The 18,777-nt window shown below is 43.7% G+C and overlaps 1 long non-coding RNA gene across 2 annotated transcripts; it reads right to left on the bottom strand.

Moving 5' to 3' along the window:
• Nucleotides 1-2,284: 2,284 nt before the first annotated feature.
• Nucleotides 2,285-17,637, bottom strand: LOC101717985 (uncharacterized). Of its 2 annotated transcripts, XR_002390613.2 has the most exons (4): nucleotides 17,394-17,637; nucleotides 11,100-13,106; nucleotides 9,545-9,699; nucleotides 2,285-8,235 (listed from the first exon to the last, which is right to left on the bottom strand). It is a non-coding gene; the product is annotated as an uncharacterized LOC101717985 (long non-coding RNA). The 2 variants fall into 2 exon arrangements; XR_015447848.1 differs by lacking the exon at nucleotides 11,100-13,106.
• Nucleotides 17,638-18,777: the final 1,140 nt, after the last annotated feature.

Raw genomic sequence — 18,777 nt, 5'->3', positions numbered from 1 at the left:
AAAGTACTCTGTTATCCAATTTTTAGGGCTCTGCAGATAAGTTGGGCTGGGTCTCATCGGGCTTAAAATCCGGCTTGCTGTGTGTCCTGCGTGAGTTACTACTGCCTCTGCAGCTTCCCAGTTTCCAAGTCTCGTTGCTGTCTCTCCTTCCCATCACCTGCACCCTTGTGCATTTATGTTTTGTTAAAAATCATTTTGTTGGGGCCAGGGATTTAGCTCAGTGGTTTCGACACCTGCTGCACAAGCGCAAGAACTGGAGTTCAATCCCCGGTACCAAAAAAAAAAAATCATTTTGTTGTTCTCTGAGCTGGATTCAGGAGGGAAGAGATTTGAATGCTCAGTGCAATCTGACGCCATTCACTAGACAGCCCCAAATCTTAAGCGATGGCTAGTGTGTTACAGTCTGCAGAGTTTGCTCTAAGAGGACAAATTCTAAATCTAGGAAACACAAATGCAGTCTTTAAAGAAATATCATGACCACAATTTGGACAAATTGTTCATCAGGACTCTCCATTATTTTTGTTTTGTTTTGTTTGGGGTTTTTTGGTTTTGGTTTTTGTCTTAAGGGGGGGGCACTAGGGATTGAACCCAGGGGTGCTTTGCCACTGAGCTAAATAGATACCCCCGTTTTATTTTATTTTACTATTTTATTTTTGAAACAATCTCACTAAATTTCCCAGGCAGGACTCAAACTTTGATCTTCCTGCCTCAGCCTCTCTTAGTGCTGGGCTTACAAGTATGGACCACCACACCCAGATGTGTTTGTTTGTTTGTTTGTTTTTCAGTCCATGTTCACCAGAAATCTTCTGGAACCTTCTAAGCATGTCTAAAGAAAAATTCACAGCCTCCATCCAAGCCGTGGGTGGAGCGACTCATGGGGGGCTCCATCTTCCTAAGAACTGCCCCAGCTTTTCAGTGGCCCACCGCAGGACTGGGATCTTCCCAAAGGCTGCTGCCTCCTCCTCCTCCTCCCCCTCCCCCTCCTCCTCCTCGCCCCACATCTTCCCATCCCCAGATGCTGCCTGGGGTGTTTCCCACAGGAGTCTGCCTCCTTCCTCCCCTCCGTGGAGACCCTGCCCAGGTGGCAGGGTCCTCAGACTTCTGCAGCTGTTTCCCAGCTCCTGCCTTTCCCACACTGCAGGCATCACCACCTGGCAAAGTGCAATCCACATCTTGCTCCTATAACCTGCGTTCCCTCCCACTGTTCCCATTAATGAGACCTGCGAGGGCCTGCAGGAACTGGATGGGCATCTCGCTGGCTGGCCGTATCTGGCTCCTCCTTCCAGCTGAGATGCTGCTGTGCTTCCTTCTTTCTTTTCTTTGCTGCAGATAGAGCCCAAGGCCTTCGCACAGGCCAGCCAAACACTGCCACTGAGCTACAGCCTCAGCCCTTTTTTCTTTACTTTGAGACAAGATCTCACCAGTTGCCCAGGCTGGCCTCCAACTTGTGATCCCCCTGCCTCAGCCTCTCAAGTCACTGGAATCACAGCCTGTGTCTCTAAGCCCTGGCCTCTCTCTCTGATCCTCTTTTTTCTGGTACTCTTTCTCCACAAAGTATTCCCCTCCACAGCTGCTTCCCACTGCCCCACTGCCTTGTGCATAGCCCAGGCTTTGTTTGGGTGTCCCTTCCTTGGGGAAGCCTGGTGAACCCAAGATTCTTTTTGTGTCCTTACTTCCTTATAGGATTATTTGACTTATTAATTAGGCCTTCTTATTTTATGACTATTTGAGAAGATCTACCTCACCTGACCACCAGAGTATTGGGATTACAAAGGACACTGCACCCCATCCTTTCTCCCTGCTCTGCTTTCAGGGCCTGCTCACAAGCTGATTGTCTCTTTATTTTTATTTCCTATTTATTATTTATTTGCTGGCATTCGTGAATGTTAGGCACTGAGCTACATCCACAGTCAGTTGTCCCTCCTAGAGTTGATTTTTTAAAAGAGAAGCAATAATATCTCAGCGGGAAATCTCAAGTTCAGCATAGTGACTATCACGCAAACTTTAATGACTCAAGGTCACTGATACACAAGAAACATGCTGTAATAAAATAAATTTCTAGGGCCAGAGATTTAGCTCAGTGGTTTCACCGCCTGCTGCGCAAGTGCAAGGACCTGAGTTCGATCCCCAGTACTAAAAAAAAAATAATAACAATAAAATAAGTTTCTCAGTCTTTCTAGCATGTTGGGACACCAGCTACTATGTTAAGGACCTCAAATGGATGGAACGGGAAAAATGAGACAATTTCAAAGTTTTCCAAAAGGAATTTGAATTTTTTAATGCTGAGTAGAAGACAAAGTGATTGGCCTAACTGCCACCTTCAAATATAGGATGCGTTTAATAACAATCATGTTCATTGTTACCGTTGTGATTACTGAGAACTTATCCACCACAGTAAGCAAGGACTTGAAATACATGACCCCGCTGAATCCTCACCCCACCTAGGAGACAGCCAGCTGGTAATGCTTCCATTCTCCCAGTAAGGAAGCCCAGCAGGCTGAGAAACTGGCTGCGAAGCTGTGAGCAGAAGGGTGTGAGTGGGGTTCACGCCCAAGGCAGTCTGGCTCCAGACCCGCTGTGCTCGACCCCCTCAGTGGCAAAGCTATATGCAGCTCTCGTCAGGAAGCCAGGTCGTTTCATCAAAGAAAAATGCTCTTCCTTTTGGGTGAAGCTCCTTCTGCACACAAGGAGGGAGCATTTAGAAACCCTAAACACTGGAAGAAACTACCTTATGAGTAAGCTGCATATCTGTTAGCTAGTGTAGGGGCAGCAGTTGTACCTCACCCTTGCCTGAAGTCTCTCACAGCTCCCCGAATCTGAAAGATCACTCACTGCATCACTTGTCTCCAGCGCCTGGCCCAGCTGAAAGTTTGCCTAATGGAGTCAACTTTGCTTTATCCCAGGGCAGCTTATTGGGGAAAATCTTGCTTTAGTAGTTAGTAGTCACCTTGCTTGTGACTTACTGGGTTAACATCTTCCGTATTGTCATACACAGTCAGCACGGACTCAATTTACTTACTTGCTTTGTTGACATTGTGCTGTCTACAGGGAAACACTCTGAGATCCACAGCTTCATGTCTTAGTCCTTGTGTGCTGCTATAACAGAATGCGGGAGACCAGGTAATTTATAACGAACTGAAATGTATTGGCTCATAGTTCTGAGGCTGGGAAGTCTAAGACGCAGGGACTGCATGTAGTGAGAGGTTTTGTTTGTTTGTTTTGGGTTTTTTTGTTGTTGTTGTTTTGTTTTGTTTTTTCTCTCAGTACTGAAGATTTAACACAAGGCCTTTGCACTGACAGCCATTTTTGCTTTTTATTTTGAGACAGGGTCTTGCTAAATTGCCCAGTCTGGGCTCAAATTTACAGTCCTCCTGCTTCAGCCTCCCAGAGTATTGGGATTACAGTCTATGCGGCTAGGCACAGCTAGTAAGGGCTTTCTTGTTATGTCATTCCATGGCAAAAGAGCAAAGAGAAAGTAACAGGAAAGAGAGGCTGAATTTATCCTTTTATAAGGAACACATCCTATCAATAATGTCATTAATCTGCTTCTAAAGGCAGTGCCTTCATGGCCTATTCAGCTCTTGTAGACTCTACCTTCCAGCACTGCTGGATAGGGGATTGAGTTCTAGCACATGAACTTGGGGGACACATTCTAACCAGGGCACTTAACTACCACTACTCTTTGTGGGGGTCTTTTGGGGTTTTTTTGGGGGGGGGATAAGGCCTTAAACTTACTATGTAGTCTAGTCTGGCCTCGAACTCATGGCAATCTTCCTGCCTCAGCCTCCCAAGTACTGGGATTAGAGGCATGTGAACCACCCCTGGCTACCTCCACTCTTAGTACCAGTTCTGCCCTCTCCAGAAAAGTGTGAATTATAAATGATAGTAAGGACCTGGCATGGTGGCACACGCCTGCAATCCCAGCACTCAGAACACACAAGTTCAAGGCATGCCTAGGTGACACAGCCAGTACAAGACTAATCCAGACTACTTAGCAAGACTTGCTCTCAAAGATAAAGCAAACAAACAAATTTTTAAAAAGGAGAAAAATACAGGACGAGAATTTAAAAGAACACAAATTATTGCGAGGGTTTGATGAGCTGAAAAAAACATGGAAAAAGACAAAAGAAGACACTATGATTCATTAAATTAGAAAGACAAAAACCTAAAGAAAGTACAGGTATTAGGAAGAGTAATTATTCTTCACAATTATCTTGAGGCTTGTTTAAAATATGCTAAGGTACTTGGAAGAAATAGATTTTGAACACATAAAGAACCGGATGTTGGGCCAGGGATTTAGCTCAGTGGTTTCGCCACTTGCTGTGCAAGCAAGCGCAAGGACCGGAGTTCGATCCCCGGTACTAAAAAGAAAAGAAACAGATATTACAGGGCAAATAGTGAGCATATGACGGCAATGGAGCATGTAGAGGAAAGCATGCCAGAATCGGGGTCCCCTGCTCTTCTGTGGGTGCCCCCTGAGCTGTGGCTGACTCAGCTCACCCCAGGGAAGGCTTCCCTCTGGTCTCTGTGCCAGGGTAGGGGCCTGGTCCTTGGTTAGTCTTGCTCTGGGAGAATACCTGTCCAAAGGCCTTAAACCCTTAATGCCAATGTGCTCAGCTTCTCCAAATGCCCTTTGTTTGCCTGTTTTATCTAAAATAAAACCTTCCCCCAATTCTCTACTGACTCATTAGAAGATAGGGAACAAAGGATGAATTGTGTATCTGTTTGGACTCTAGGCAAGTTCCCTGATAACTATAAGAAAATTCTGCACTAAGTAGCTGAATCTGGCTGTGAGAGCAGACAGTCAGGAGCAGCTCTGTCCCTAAGCCTACCCAGGGGGTTCCACAATGTTTCACTAACAGAGGGCATTTGATGTGTATAACAGCAGATTTGATTCTCTTCACAGACGGTGCCAATGGCCCAACATGGCCAGCGACTCTCCTGTGTGTGAAGATGATTGACATTATCGTTCCCCAAATGCATGAAAACTTGAGTTTTAGGAATTTTGATCACTTTCGGAATGATTAGTTCAATGTCTCTCTTATCCCCAAGTTCATAGCGGGTCCGTCTGCCTGACAGCATGGACAGTTTCGTGGGAACACCACAGTGCTACACTGTGTTCCTCTCACCTGATGCCCCAACCTTCCCACCTGTAATCTCTTAAGATGCCAGCAGAATTGTCACTGTTCCACTTCTGACTGTTGCATTCCTAGTATTCGCAGTAAATGCTCCATAAATGGGTGAATGAGTGAAAAGGATAGATTAATGACCCAAGAATGAGTGTTCTCTTATTCTCTCAGGACACTGGAAATGTCATGTAATCCCTCTTTTTCCAGATCTGGCTGTATTTCAGGATCACCTTGGGAACTGTTTTAAAAACAGCAATTGGTCCTCATACACAAGCATTCCAAGTAACAGTTTACAAAACTCCAGCAAATGATTGCAATGTGCTGCTGAATTTGAGGAACAAGAAGTTAACCTATCTGGCCTCAGTTTACTCATCTGGAAAACAGCTGATCTTGCTGCCTCACAAGATGTCATGAAGATCAAACGCAGTTAGGAGCAAAGAACTCCAGGACAGAAGGGACTGCGCTTGGGGACAAGGATTGAGGGTGACCGAATAGGCCCACCAGGAAGAACACACTCAGTTTCACAACCCAAACGCTCTGCTGTGACATAGCCATGACTCATCGATTCCAAGATTTAACTAGGATCTGAGTCCTTCCCCAAGGAATCCACTCCTCACTTCATTGTCCACAAATCTCCCACATCTCCCTTCTGCCAACACTGGGAACAAAGCACCTATTTCACATAAAATGTGGAGAGGTTACACTGAAGACCTAGCCTTTTCCAGGAAAGACCATTCGGTCATTCACTCCTGACTTTATTTCTCCACTGGCTTTTCTGTCGCAATTGGTCAGTTCAATCTTGTGCAAAGATGAAACCTTCAGGTTGATAATCTCCAACCCTGCAGCAAGGCAGTTATCACAGAAGCTTACCAGAGCTCTGACTAGGATCCTTCTGCTTGTTTGTCTCTCTGTGCCCATCCCCCGCTCCCTTCTGCAGAGAACTGCCCAGGGCACTGCAAGCTAGAAGTCTGTGCGGGAGCGAGAGTCAATGGCCCTGAGCACTAGAGACTATGAAAGCCTAGAGGATTCACCTTGAGACAGAATAAAATACCATGGACCCTTGACTTACAAACTCAGTTCGCTGGCTGTAACTCAAGTTGGTCAATTGAAGGGTCAGCCTCCTCTACACAGCCCTCAAAGTCTCTCTCCTGTACACTGGCAGATCTCAGTGTCCTTAGAGAGACATTGGCCCAGGATTTCTCAGTGAACCCCACACAGAAAAGGATGTTGTCATATTCCCTCCAGCACTCTTTAAGGGTTAAATTTGTATCTGAGACCATCTGGAAGAACAAGTGGCAGGCATTTGGATGGTAACTCAAGACTTTGGTTATAAGTTAAAACTAAAATTCCGGTCATAACCCAAGTCGTTCATATGTTAGTCCAGTCTAACTCGAGAGTCCACTGTATGTGGAGTCAATGCATCTCACAGTTCCCACGGGACAGTGCTGAGCAGGCAAGATCTCCTGAAACTGTGCCCTTTCTTGGCATCTTCTTCCTCTTCCTTTTCTGCTTTCTGGGTTCTTGTTTCAGAAGTTCCTTGAGAATCACTTGCCTCAAAAATCTTCATCTCAGGGCCTTGCGCATAACTTCATGTCCCTCAAATAGAGGCATTATAATTTCAGAAAAACTTTTCATTTGCATTTGTGTGATTAGTGATTTGGCATGTGTAACTATGTGTCCATAATAGTTAAGTCAGTTAAGATTGCTTCTTTCCTGATCTCAAGTCCTTTGCCCATTTTAAAAAATTCAGATTAGGTCTTTTTTATGTGTAACTTAACATAGAGAAAAGTGAATGTTCTTAAATACATAGCTCAACCAATATTTACATATGTACACACCCATATAACTAACTCCCAGGTGGAGATATAGGACAGTCCCAGCACCCTAAGGCTTCCCATGTCCCCTGCCAGTTAGCAGTGGCCACTGCCAAGTCATGACTTTTTTGTCATTGTGGACCAGCTTAGCGTGTTCCAGACTTCTTACACATGGAGCCATCCTGTGTGTGTTTGGTTGGGTTAAGCTTCTGAAATGAAACATTAGGTTTGGAAAATTCGTCTATGTTATATATTGAGTTCATTCTTTTTCATTTCTCTGTAGTTTTCTATTGTCTGAATACCACGATTTCTTAACCATTCTATTGTTGATGGAAATTTGGGTTGTTTGTAATCTGGAGCTATTACAGATAAAGCAACTAGGAACATCTCTTTACATTTCACCTGGCAGATATGTGCTCCTTTCTGGGTGTATACTCAGGGCTAGAACTGCTGGGCCATAGGTTATGATTGTTTGGCTTTGGTTGGTGCTCTAGCAAATATGTTATAGGCAACATTTCTGCCTAGTTGATTTCTTCCTTTTTAAATTATAATTACCTTTTTCTCAAGTTTTTATGGTGGTATAATTTTCACACACAAAATTCTCCCCTTTTAAATGTAAATTTTAAAAAATTTTGGCTACAATTATAGTTGTGTAACCCCACAATCAAGATAAAGAACACTGCCTTCACCCTAATTATCTTCTATTTTCACATAGAAATGTTTACCTTTTTGATGCAATCATGTATGACTTATCACCCATTATTTTTCTATTTTTTTAAACAAACATTTCTTCCTTATTCTTTTAGGTAAACTGTAGAATTACTCTACAGAATGTCAAGACACACACCATTGCCTTCTTATCTAAAAACAAAGAGGTAATAATAGCCCTCGAGTTGGACAGTCAGTTCAGGAATCCCAGGCACTTGCATTCTGGACGCCATTAGGTAAACCATTATTGTCTCTCAAATCAGTTTTCTCCTCTGTGACACGATTCTAACCACTGTACCTATGTCGGGGATTAGTTTATTAAATGGTGAAAACAACGGATAAATAGTGAGGGTTTGGTATTTGCAGGCTCTGTTCTAAGCGCTTGTTTGTAGGGGGTTATTTAAATCACTCAAGAATCTGGTGAAGTATGAATGTCCCTCGGTGTGCTTTACCGATGCAGAAGCTGAAGCCCAAAGAAGTGCAGTGTACAGCCCACGTCCTGAGTGGGAGAGGAGCCGCGTGCTGCTTCTTCCCTGCCTCGTGGATGAGCAGGCGATCCAGGCAGACCCCAGCACAAGCCCCATCTGAAAAACACAAAGATGCCAACTTTCATTATCTTCATTCATCTTCTTTATTTTCTCAATAATGTTGTAGGATTGCTTCAGTTAGGCCAGGCACATTTCTTGTTAAGGCTACTCATATATATTTTATGCCCTTTTGTACTTCGTGAATGGAGTGTTTCTTTCTTTCCATCATGTTTTCTCACTGGTTATTTGGGGATGTAGTGAAAGCTGAGGCCTCATGTGTTCTGCGAGGCTCAAAGAACCTCAGACGCACTTCAGCACCACCTAGAAGACCCCACCAGACAACAGCTTTCATTATAGATGGTGCTCGCTTAACATCAAATGAAGTTAGTACATTTGTAATGAGAAAAGGATGAAGATTAGAAATAACATTTTGGATTCTTTTACCCTTAGTCAAAGAGGATGGAAAGGGGGAAAGAGCAGAAAGAGATAAAATACTCATCTGAGAGTAGCATGGAAAAGCCATAGTACCACAGTACCTCCTACCTTCCCCACAAAAAAAAATTATTCTCAAACTCCTTCCTCATGTGATATTTTAAAACCACATTTACAGCTTTAATTGAATAAACAATTTTAAAAATATTTTCTGACCAATTGGAGAATTCTGAGGTGAGCAAATACTTCTTTCTATCTAGATGTTCTTATGAGTACTGTTAATCAGGAAAAACATTTTTTAAAAACTTAATTTCTCTTAAATAGACAGACAAATGTTGTATGTGCGGGGGAAGGAACTTGTGGGCAAAATACTAGAAAGTGTTGACTTTTGCACAATGGATGCATTTAAACATGAGTGTGTTAGCCCTTTCTGAGGGCAACAGGGATAGCACTGCACCACCTGGCCCAGGAGGGAGGGCCAAGGCCAGGTTATGAAAATCCCGAAGGACAATCACATTCAAACCCAGCATGATAAGCCTAATGCAGCACAAGGAAAGTGGTGTTTCCTTATGGGCCCTCAATGCATTAACTAAAGCACAAGAAAACTGATGCATTAATCAGTTTCGTAACTGACAAAAACCTAAGTAAACTCTCTTAAACAAAGAAAGAAAATGTATTTGATCACTGCTGGGAAATTCAAGAGTGCAGCTGGCTTCATACGTAGCTGGATCCATGGGCTCAGTGAGAGGAAAAGAAGACCAATTTTCTCTTGGGGTGAAGGAGCTTGGGGAAACTCTCACACCCTGTCCCCCGTCCCGTCCCCATTCCTCCCTCCTAAGAGTAGTAGGGTGATCTAGGGCTGCAGGTGCCTAGGAGCTCCCAGCCAGCAGAAGCTCAGTTCCCCAAAGCATGATGACTCTCAGGAGAAACTCACCCGACGGGGAATGTGGGCAGGGGCTGGTGTTAGGCATGGCTCCAGTCTCCCAGGGCCTTTCTTGCGTCTGCTCAGAGGCTCTGCCTTGTAGTCTGTCCTCTTCCCTTCTCTGAGCAGTCTGCCTGGAGGCCAAGGTCCAAAGACCCCCGCCATGCCTGTGAGTGGTTATAAATCAGGTGAACCAAGGAGCAGAGGGCAACGCAGTTCTTCCGGGAAACAATCCAAAGCCAGGACCTCAATCAGCTCCTCGGGGATAGAACTACTTTTCCTCCAATTACCTGACTTCTCCATCTCTCTCTCTCCCCGATTTGTCCTGATTTAGATGGAAATAAGTATATATTTGGAATCGCTATATTAGGCCAATTAGGATACATTCTTGCTCTTTCCATTCCTACAACAATGTTCTTTGCCCTCAGCTTTATTCTAAAACAAATTCTTTATATTGACCTTGAAGCTCAATTTGAATGAAAAATAAAAAACGACTCTTTGATGAGTCTTTCAGAAATCATGGGGACTTTTTTCATTGGTCCAGGCAGGTCACATGCTTGTCCTTGGACAGGAGTGGAGCACCCTGGCTGGCTGTACTTATGTGGCTTGACTTTTCCAGATGCGGGTAATGGGCCTGTCTCACCTGAGCCAGGTGGGCTAAGAGTGGGGGAGTGACTACACTCATGGTGAACTGAGCAACCAGTGACTGGCTTGGTCTCAATAGAAATGTTTAACAAATTGTTTTTCTCCATACTAGTGGTTGCCAAACCTTGGTCTGCCTTACAGTCTACTGGAAGTATTCTACACAAGACCAATTAAATCAGAGGCTCTTGCAGGGTACAGACCAAAGACTCAGCACTTTACAGTGAGTCCCAAGGTGTTAATGTAGAGCCAAGGTTAACAAGAATTATTTTGTGCAGAACATTATGGTTTAGTGCAAGGCCAATCAAGAATGATGTTGGCTTTATTCTGTAACTACTGCAACCCTGTTATTCGAAGTAGGAAGCCTGAGAGTAGAGGAGTGTCCTGTGAAGTTGAAGTAGCAGTGACACAGCTCTTGAAACTTTCTGTATTTCTACATAAAAACAGACAAAACAACTAAACAGAACAGCCAAAAGCATGGACAACATTTGGAACCAATCTTGGTGCAAGATATGTCAAAGGAATAAAAGGAAATGATCCCAAACCAGTGTCCATGTAGCGGAGACAAAGGAAAGCAACAAGGTGTCCAAAGGATGTGAGATGAAGCCACCCACAGCCTACAAAGAGAGTTGTGTCTCCACAAACTCATCATAAGTCAGAAATGGATTTTTTACACCTGGCTTACCTAACATCACAGCTCGGCAACCCAGCCCACTGTAGAGTATGGGTTGTCAACCTCGGGGTCACACGGAGGACCAGGACTACTTGGTGTCACCAGACAGTGAGCACCAGACCACTTCCGCCTAATATCAAAACTCAGTTTCCAAGTATGGTTTCTACTGAACTGGTTTGTTTTCATGCCATCACAAGGTGGAAAAATTAAAAGGGTCAAAGACATCATATTACAGTGACACAGCGTACTCACGTTTATAGCAGCACAATTCACGATTGCTCAACTTTAGAAGTAGCACATCCAGTATGTCCATCAGCAGATGAATCTATTGTTGTAACTCTGGTGTGATTAAGCCTTTGCCTCTGGGATGAATCTGTGTTTTCTGGGACCCCAAGCTTTTCCTTGTTCTGGCTCCCCCAGCAAATCACAGCTCTAGGCCTCATTTTCTCCATCAGTAAAACTGGTTTAATACTTAGACTCATGCTATTATGATAATAAAATAAGATAATGAATGTAGATTATTTAGGACCATGCCAGCAAATTGTTGACTAATAATGGGTTGATGATAATAATCATAATTTACTAGTAGCACAGTCTCAGTGTAGGTGGTAATATTCTTGCATGAAGTAAAAAAAGACCACTCGAAACCACTAATCTAAAGTCTTACGTTTCATTCTTGGTAAATTTATTTAATTGTTTATGGGTTTTCCTTAAATAACACTGAGGTTCATACATCACCTACTGTTCATTTAAAAATTGTGTGTAACACACACACAAATGGGTGAGTAATCAGAAAAGGTACCCAATTTTTCCTTTTTATTTACCTTGATTTGCATATTTGTAAGTTTCTGTGTTAAAGCAGAGCAGTGCTCTGTTGGGTGTAGGCTCTGCAAGATTGAAAGGTGACTGGAGGATTGCAGAGAACCCCCATGTTCGTCTCACACCTCAGCACTGCATCCTTCATGCCCACATCCTTGGTAAACAAGCCACCCCAAACTTTAGACTCTGGTGCCAGTGGAGTGTAGCAGCTCCCTGGCACCCGGCATGTAGCTGGGAATGACTGGGTTGGAGTGGCTTCTCCCGGAGTAACTACATCAGCTGCTGGGCTCTGTGTTTGTGCACACAGAGACCCAGGACCTGTTTTGCACGGCACAGTTTTAGTGTCTGTGACCATTCCAGTCATTTTTGCTGCAAGTGCTTGGCTTTGAGAATTATTTACATTGAATTAGGAGTGTTCAACCCCCTCCTACCAAGAAAAGTCAAGCAGCTTATTTGTTTCCCACTAGTGGGCTTCTGAGAGAATAGCTTAGGCAGCTCTCTGAGCCACCAGAGTCTATTCAAGCCACTGGCAGAAGAGCAAAGCCTTGTACTCAGTCGCCAGCTTGGCTTCTCCAGGGCTTCTCGTGCGGACCCTGAAATGAAGTGCTCTCCGTAGCAAGCAGACTACTGCCTGCTGCTCTTTCCCTCCTTTTCTCTGGATGACTTTCTAGAGGTTCTATTTGCATGCATCTCTGTGGGTATATTATACTCATTCGTTGAGTTTAGTGAGTTTGTTCTCTGTGTGACTTTTCAGATAAGTGTACCCTTTTAATCATTTAACCTTTTCCTTGTTTACAAAGTAGTGTTATTAAACATTTTTCAGCCTCATCCCCCTCCTAAAACAGAAAGAAAGCAAACTTCCTTTGACGACACGTGGCCGTCGTGATGGCTCAGTCACTGGCCTGTATCCAGCACACACTGGGGCGGCAGAAGGGGAGCACCTGTTTGTCTGGACACTCGATGGCCCTCCAGTGCCACATCTTGTGTGCTGGTTTCCACCTGTGTCTCTTCCCTCCCTGACCAGCTGCCCTCACTTCATCTACCTCTCACTTGCTAGTTCTAATCTGCCCTGAACTGGGAGATCAGATAAGCCTGCTTCCTAGAACTGAGAAATTGGACAAGCTTGTGTACTGGAACTCAGTGTCTAACATAATGTTTCATGAGCGAAGTGAGTAAACTCCAGGGCACACTTGGCTATGAGTTCGAAGGCTTTGGGATACAAACAACTGGAACCTTGCCTCACTCAGGCCAATAAAGACCTGTGTGTCTTCCAGTGATGTCTGGGCATGGTACTTTCAGCTTTGTTCTAGTCCTGGGTATTTTCATCAGCTCCATCATCTCCCACGTTGGCTTTATTCTCCAGCTGGTGGCCATATGGCTCCCATGGTTCTGGACACACTTCCAAGGATGGACAGTCAGCATCAACTTCCTTGTCTCACCCTGGGGAGCAGGAAGCATTTTCTAGATGCGCCCCAACTGGCTTCCCCCACAGGCCCACAATTACCCTTTCCCTCCCAGCCCCCAGTAGAGGTATAAGCTTCCCATAATTGGCTTGGATTAATTAGCATCCATCCTAGACCAAATTGGAATACTCATAGGAAAATGAAGGGGAAGGTAGGTACTGGGGAGGAAGCAACAATGTGTGCTGGAGGTTGGAATTGTCTGCTTTTGATTTTTAAAAATAATTTTTCTAGGGCCGGGGATTTAGCTCAGTGGTTCCAGCGCCTGCCTCGCAAGCGGAAGGACCCAAGTTCGATTCCCAGTACCAAAAAAAAATAAAAAATTATTTTTCTAAAATTGAATCTGTGCCTATAAGTAGTTCACATTTGGAACAGGTCCCCTTTAGAAAATGAAGTATTGTTTTAAGATGGAATCAACTGATAACTAGGCACAGTTAGTGACAACAACTTTGGCATAAATATATAGGAGGAAATGGAGACAAAGTTTGGTACTGTTTCTGTGTCAGTACTGGATTTTAACACTTGAATGATTCGAGGCTACACAGTTCACTACAAGGAAATGTTTGGAGCGAGCATCCGTGAGAGGGGAGAGTGGTGGAGCTGACTGCGGCTTTTCATTAGCCAGGCACCCTGCAAATGGCTATGATCGAGTGTATCAAGGGACAAATACAATGTGAGATAAAAGAATATGGTGAATATTTAAATTGTATTAAATTGTATTAAAAATTGTATTACCATAAAAAGCACATTGATATTAATCCCCCTCAAAATATCCCTCCCTTCCAACACTCTTACCCCATCCTTGGCACCTTCTGGAAGTCTCTTTTGTGAGTGTCTTTAGCTGTAGATAGCTGCCTCCATGATCTGAATCAACTTAAAACATTTGTCTTTCATTGTCACTTTGACTTTGAGGAAGAGCCAGAAGTCATGTAGAGCCAGATCTAGTGAATTCAGTGGCTGAAAACACTGCAGTGTGTGTTTCTATGAGGCTGCATTTCCATTGGATAGCACTCAGCAGCAGCATTCGCTGTATTTTTTTATCAAATTTTTTAGATACTCATGAAAGAAGACTTCCAGAACTGTTTCAGAAAGTGGCAAGAAGGCTGGGATATGTGTGTTAAAATAAGGGGAGTATTTTGAGGAAGGGTTTATAGTTCATTTTTTTACAATCATAAATTTAAAAAAATCTAAACATTCACCATGTATTTTGATTACCCTTGTTATTTCTACTTAGAGCCCACTAGGAAGGAGTTTCGCAGTGTCTCCAGATTTATGTGAGATTATAAAATCCTAGGGAGAATATAATGTTCTTGGAGTAGAATTGGAAAGTCTCAATTATAGTCACAGCAGGAGTCCCACCCTCCCCAGGCTTATTACACATAACTGCACTAACTGATCACATGAAGTAATTAAAGGGGGGAAGGGTTGATTCTTGTTCCACTTTCCATTTGACTGTTTCTACCACAGCCACATGCTATGTAGTAGAGCATAGTGCAGATTGTAAAGAACTTTTGCACATTCCCGACAGATTCAGGGACCGCTCACACTCTGTGGTGAACAGATTCCAAAGGCAGAGCAGCCAAGGGACCTGGGGACCCCAGCTGAAGAAAGCGTCCTGTTTGCTTCACATTTTAGGACCTGGTGAATCAACAGCACATCAAGGCCTGATGGAAAATGCTAAGGTGTTTCCAGGTTCACAAACTACAGCAGATGGTTTGCCTGAAATCAATTTGGCCAAGTGGAATTTCAACAAATAATTCACCAAATCTAAAATATTTATAGTTTAGTTTAAAAATTATTTTTCAAGTAATTTGATCAGTGGAGCAATTAGTACAAATAATATACATAATGAGTAAGCATAATCATTGAGTTTTTTAGTGTTAGTGACTTTGGTATATATATATGGAGGTAGCCTTAGAGCTCTCTGTGTATCTTAAGTATTTTTGTTTAATTGTAATAATTGTTTCTTTTGGGGCTTTTTTTTGTGCTGAGGATAGAACCCGGGGTCTCACACGGGTAAGGCAAGCACACTACCTCTTTTTGTTTTGCCAATTACATATGCTTTTTGCTTCTTACAATCCTGAAAAATTAGGAAAAAGAATTGTGTAATGACAACATATATTTGAAATAACCTAAATAAACAACAAAAGCAAGTTGGTTAAAACAGCCTAAATATTCATTAACAAGGGAAGCTATTAGAATAGAATTTTCTTATATTTTCTTCCAAGCTTTATTTTCTTCTTTAATTTTCTGTTAATATTTTTTTTTTGGTACCGGGGATCGAACTCGGGACCTTACACTTGCGAAGCAGGCGCCGGAACTACTGAGCTAAATCCCCGGCCCTGTTAATTTTTGCTTGGTATAAAAGTAATGTTTTGCAATATAAAAATAGAAAATACATATGCAAAAATGGAGGTAAGTCATCTATCCAGTTGAAAGCTTTAAACCTTGAATTATTTCCCACCGGGTCTTTTTAATGTATACACACACACACACACACACACACACACACGTATAAATGCACACACATACGCATCTGTCACCCTTGCAAAATAGGATCACGCCATAATAATGCTTCACTACCTGCAACATAAACTATGTGCTAGGATTTAACTACTAGACCTATGGATAATTTCAACAAATATCTTATCAGTCCAACACAAATTAAGGGGGGTGGGAGGAAGAAAGGACAAGAGAGAAAGAGAAGGCGGGGGAGAAATGGAAACAAAGTTTTTGTAAATAAGGAGGGGAAGAGAGATTGAACAGAGAGGAGGGGAATGGGGAAAAAAGCAGCAGAACAAGTTAAGAGTTATCATAGCTATAAAATGAGATGTGGACAAAATGCTTACAGCACATAAGAAGACTGTATCTCAACCCCATGATTAATCCCAATAATTTAAAACTGCAGTCAATTTCTATTAAGGGATGCTAACAGGATTGTCTTATCGGTCAGTTTTCTCTGAGCTACCTTTTCAAGGTCCTGTCTCCTTGCTGCCAAGTCACTGTTGAGTGAATCACTGGAAGATTCCGGGTCATCTTCCCCATGCCACCTGGACTGAAATGTCTCTCTGTCATTTCCAACCCGTTTGTCCCAAGGCACACAACGTCTGGGTGTTCCAATTAGTGACACACAGTAGGCCCTGTTCCCAAAATGAATTTCAGGTGATTCTCCCAAACATATTCCACAGAGCCAAGTGATAAGTCAGGGAGGCAGGGGGAAGAGTAATCAGGAACGTAGTGCTCTGTACTTGCAACTTTTTAGAGTCTAAAATTAGTTCAAAATAAAATGTTCAACAAACATATCCTAAAATATGAACAGGGTTGGAAAGAAATCTTCCCCCAAGTTAAGAGAAGTTAAAGTATACACAGAGAAAGAGGGAAGGAGGGAGAGAGGGAGGGAGACAGACAGGAAAAAGAAAGAGAGAGAGAGAGAAATATGAGAATTAACACAGCAGGGTGCTCTCTAGAGGTTTACAATTACTACAGCTGAGTTATGCCAAAGTAAAAATGTGATTGTTATAAGAACCACATTACCATCTGTGAAAAAAGAAATATCCATTAAAGAGAAACAAAAGGTTTCTCGCAGTTAGATCTAAGGCAAATTTTTCTGCAATTTTCTCAACATGAAGAGACAGTGATGGGTGTTTAAATACTCAACAACACATTAACTCTAAGTCAAACAATATCCTACAGAAGCGTCCTTGATGTAGGGCCCTGGACTGACGGGCAGGGAAGGCAAAGCACTGATTTTAGTAGGCACCTGAAATCGTAAACTCATGCTTTAGACAATTTTCTCTTTATACTAAAAAAAAAAGCCTAATTGAGAGGGGGAGTAAAGAATGTTTTAGAAAATAACATATCCGCTTTGATGGCTTTAATCTATTTAACACCGGGGAAGATAAGTCAAGGTGATAGGCCAAGATTTCACAGCTATTAGCAGCCCTGAGATATGGACATAGGTGTATGGCCAACACCTCCAATTGCCTTCTTTATTTTAGCTGGTAAAAAGGGGGAGCAGAAGCCCAGGCTTCCCACATAAGGTCAGAAAGTAGCAGAAGTTGCATGGTGTGTTTGTCTCCTCTTCCTATCTTCCTCCTCCTCCAGTCCTTCTTGCACCCAGGCTGAAAGAAGAGGTGGAAATTGTCTGCTTCCACCCCTGAGGTACAACCACATCTCAAAGAAGGACACTTAGGATGAACACTCCTAGAGCCCAGGACTAGAGGCAACCCCAGAGGGGCGGAAGCCAGTGTGGCCCAGGTGGGCTTACCTGAGCGCCAGCTGGGACAGAGAAGAAGAGCCATGACCCTCTTTCCCGGACCCAGTTCTCTTCTCTGGCCTTCTTGTGGTGGAGACAGGAGTGGGAGCCTGTTTCCACATTAGGCTCACAGCGCTCTCCTGCCCTTTCCCCCAAGAAATCTGCTCTTCCTTGGCATCATTATCCTCTCCTGTGAAGGAGCTTTGAAACCAGCCCTTAATGAGGCTGCTGCAGGGAAATGCTGGTGCATGGGGATTGGAAGTGGTAGGGTATTACATAAGGGTCCAAGTCCTTGCAGCAGTACTAGGACAAGCCAGCCACCCTGGTCACAGGTCATCTGGCACAGCTACCTGCCTCTGTCTTCCCCTCTTTCTCTTATCTTCACTGTGCTCAAGATGCTGGGCATGCGGGACCTCTTCTTACTGTCATTTCTTCTCCAGCCCCTGCCTCCGCCCATTCTTAGGTCTCTTCCTCTCACGACCATCCGGCCACTCCAAGCCTGGCAGAAGAGCCTTCCCATCCTGGCCTGGTCATTGGCTGTTATGGTTTATACAGAGCCCCCTCAAAGCCTCAAGCACTCACAGGTGGGGCTTTAGGGAGGTGATCGGATCATGTGGGTGAGGACTCATCACTGAATTTGTCCACTGATGAATTTATAGCTAAATGTGATTTGGAAGGTGAAGCCTGGCTGGAGGAGGTGGCTCACTGAGGGTGTGGCCTCCTTCGATCTCTCTGCTTCCTGACACCACATCATGGCCTCTCTTTCCTCTGCAATGTCCCTTTGCCATGCCATTCTGCCATGGACACAGCTATGAACTGAAACCTCTACAAACTGTGAGCCAAAATAAACCTCATCTTCCTTAAATTGTGAGTGTCAGTTATAACGTCTCAGGGGCCAGAAAGTGACAAAGATAGATGTTGGTACCAGAGAAGTGGAGTGGCTGCTGTGATGCTACCTGACCTTGCGATTCAGAGGCCTTTGGAATTGGCTTGGGAGGAGTTAGGAAAGGTTTGGAGATGCTGGCTGGAGAAGTGGCACTAGAATGCTGTGGGCAGAGCTTGATGGGAGATTCTGGTTGGAGCTCAGAAGACCAGAATGTTAACAGTAATGCAGTTGGTAAAGATCAGGTTCAGAAAGTTTCAGTTGGGAGAAGGACTGCATTGGCATTTGGCCTTCAGGATTCCCCAGGATTCAGTTCATCATGCTCAGCAAATCAGGCACTCAGAGGCCTCTGCAACCATTGGCAAGATGCAAAAGCTACTGCTCCCACTGGTGACAGACTTTGACGTCATCCACGTGGTGCTGGTTTTAGGTACATGCAGAATGGAAGCGTTGTGGGGTCGGGAAGGCTTCCATCCAGATTTCAGAAGAAGACCTGGGAGGCCGGGCAGTGTG

Source organism: Heterocephalus glaber, unplaced genomic scaffold (genome assembly GCF_053883595.1).
Source record: "Heterocephalus glaber isolate CG9 unplaced genomic scaffold, H.glaber_assembly_v1.0 deba00001778, whole genome shotgun sequence".
Lineage (NCBI taxonomy): Eukaryota > Metazoa > Chordata > Mammalia > Rodentia > Bathyergidae > Heterocephalus > Heterocephalus glaber.
This window is presented reverse-complemented; position numbering and strand designations above follow the sequence as displayed.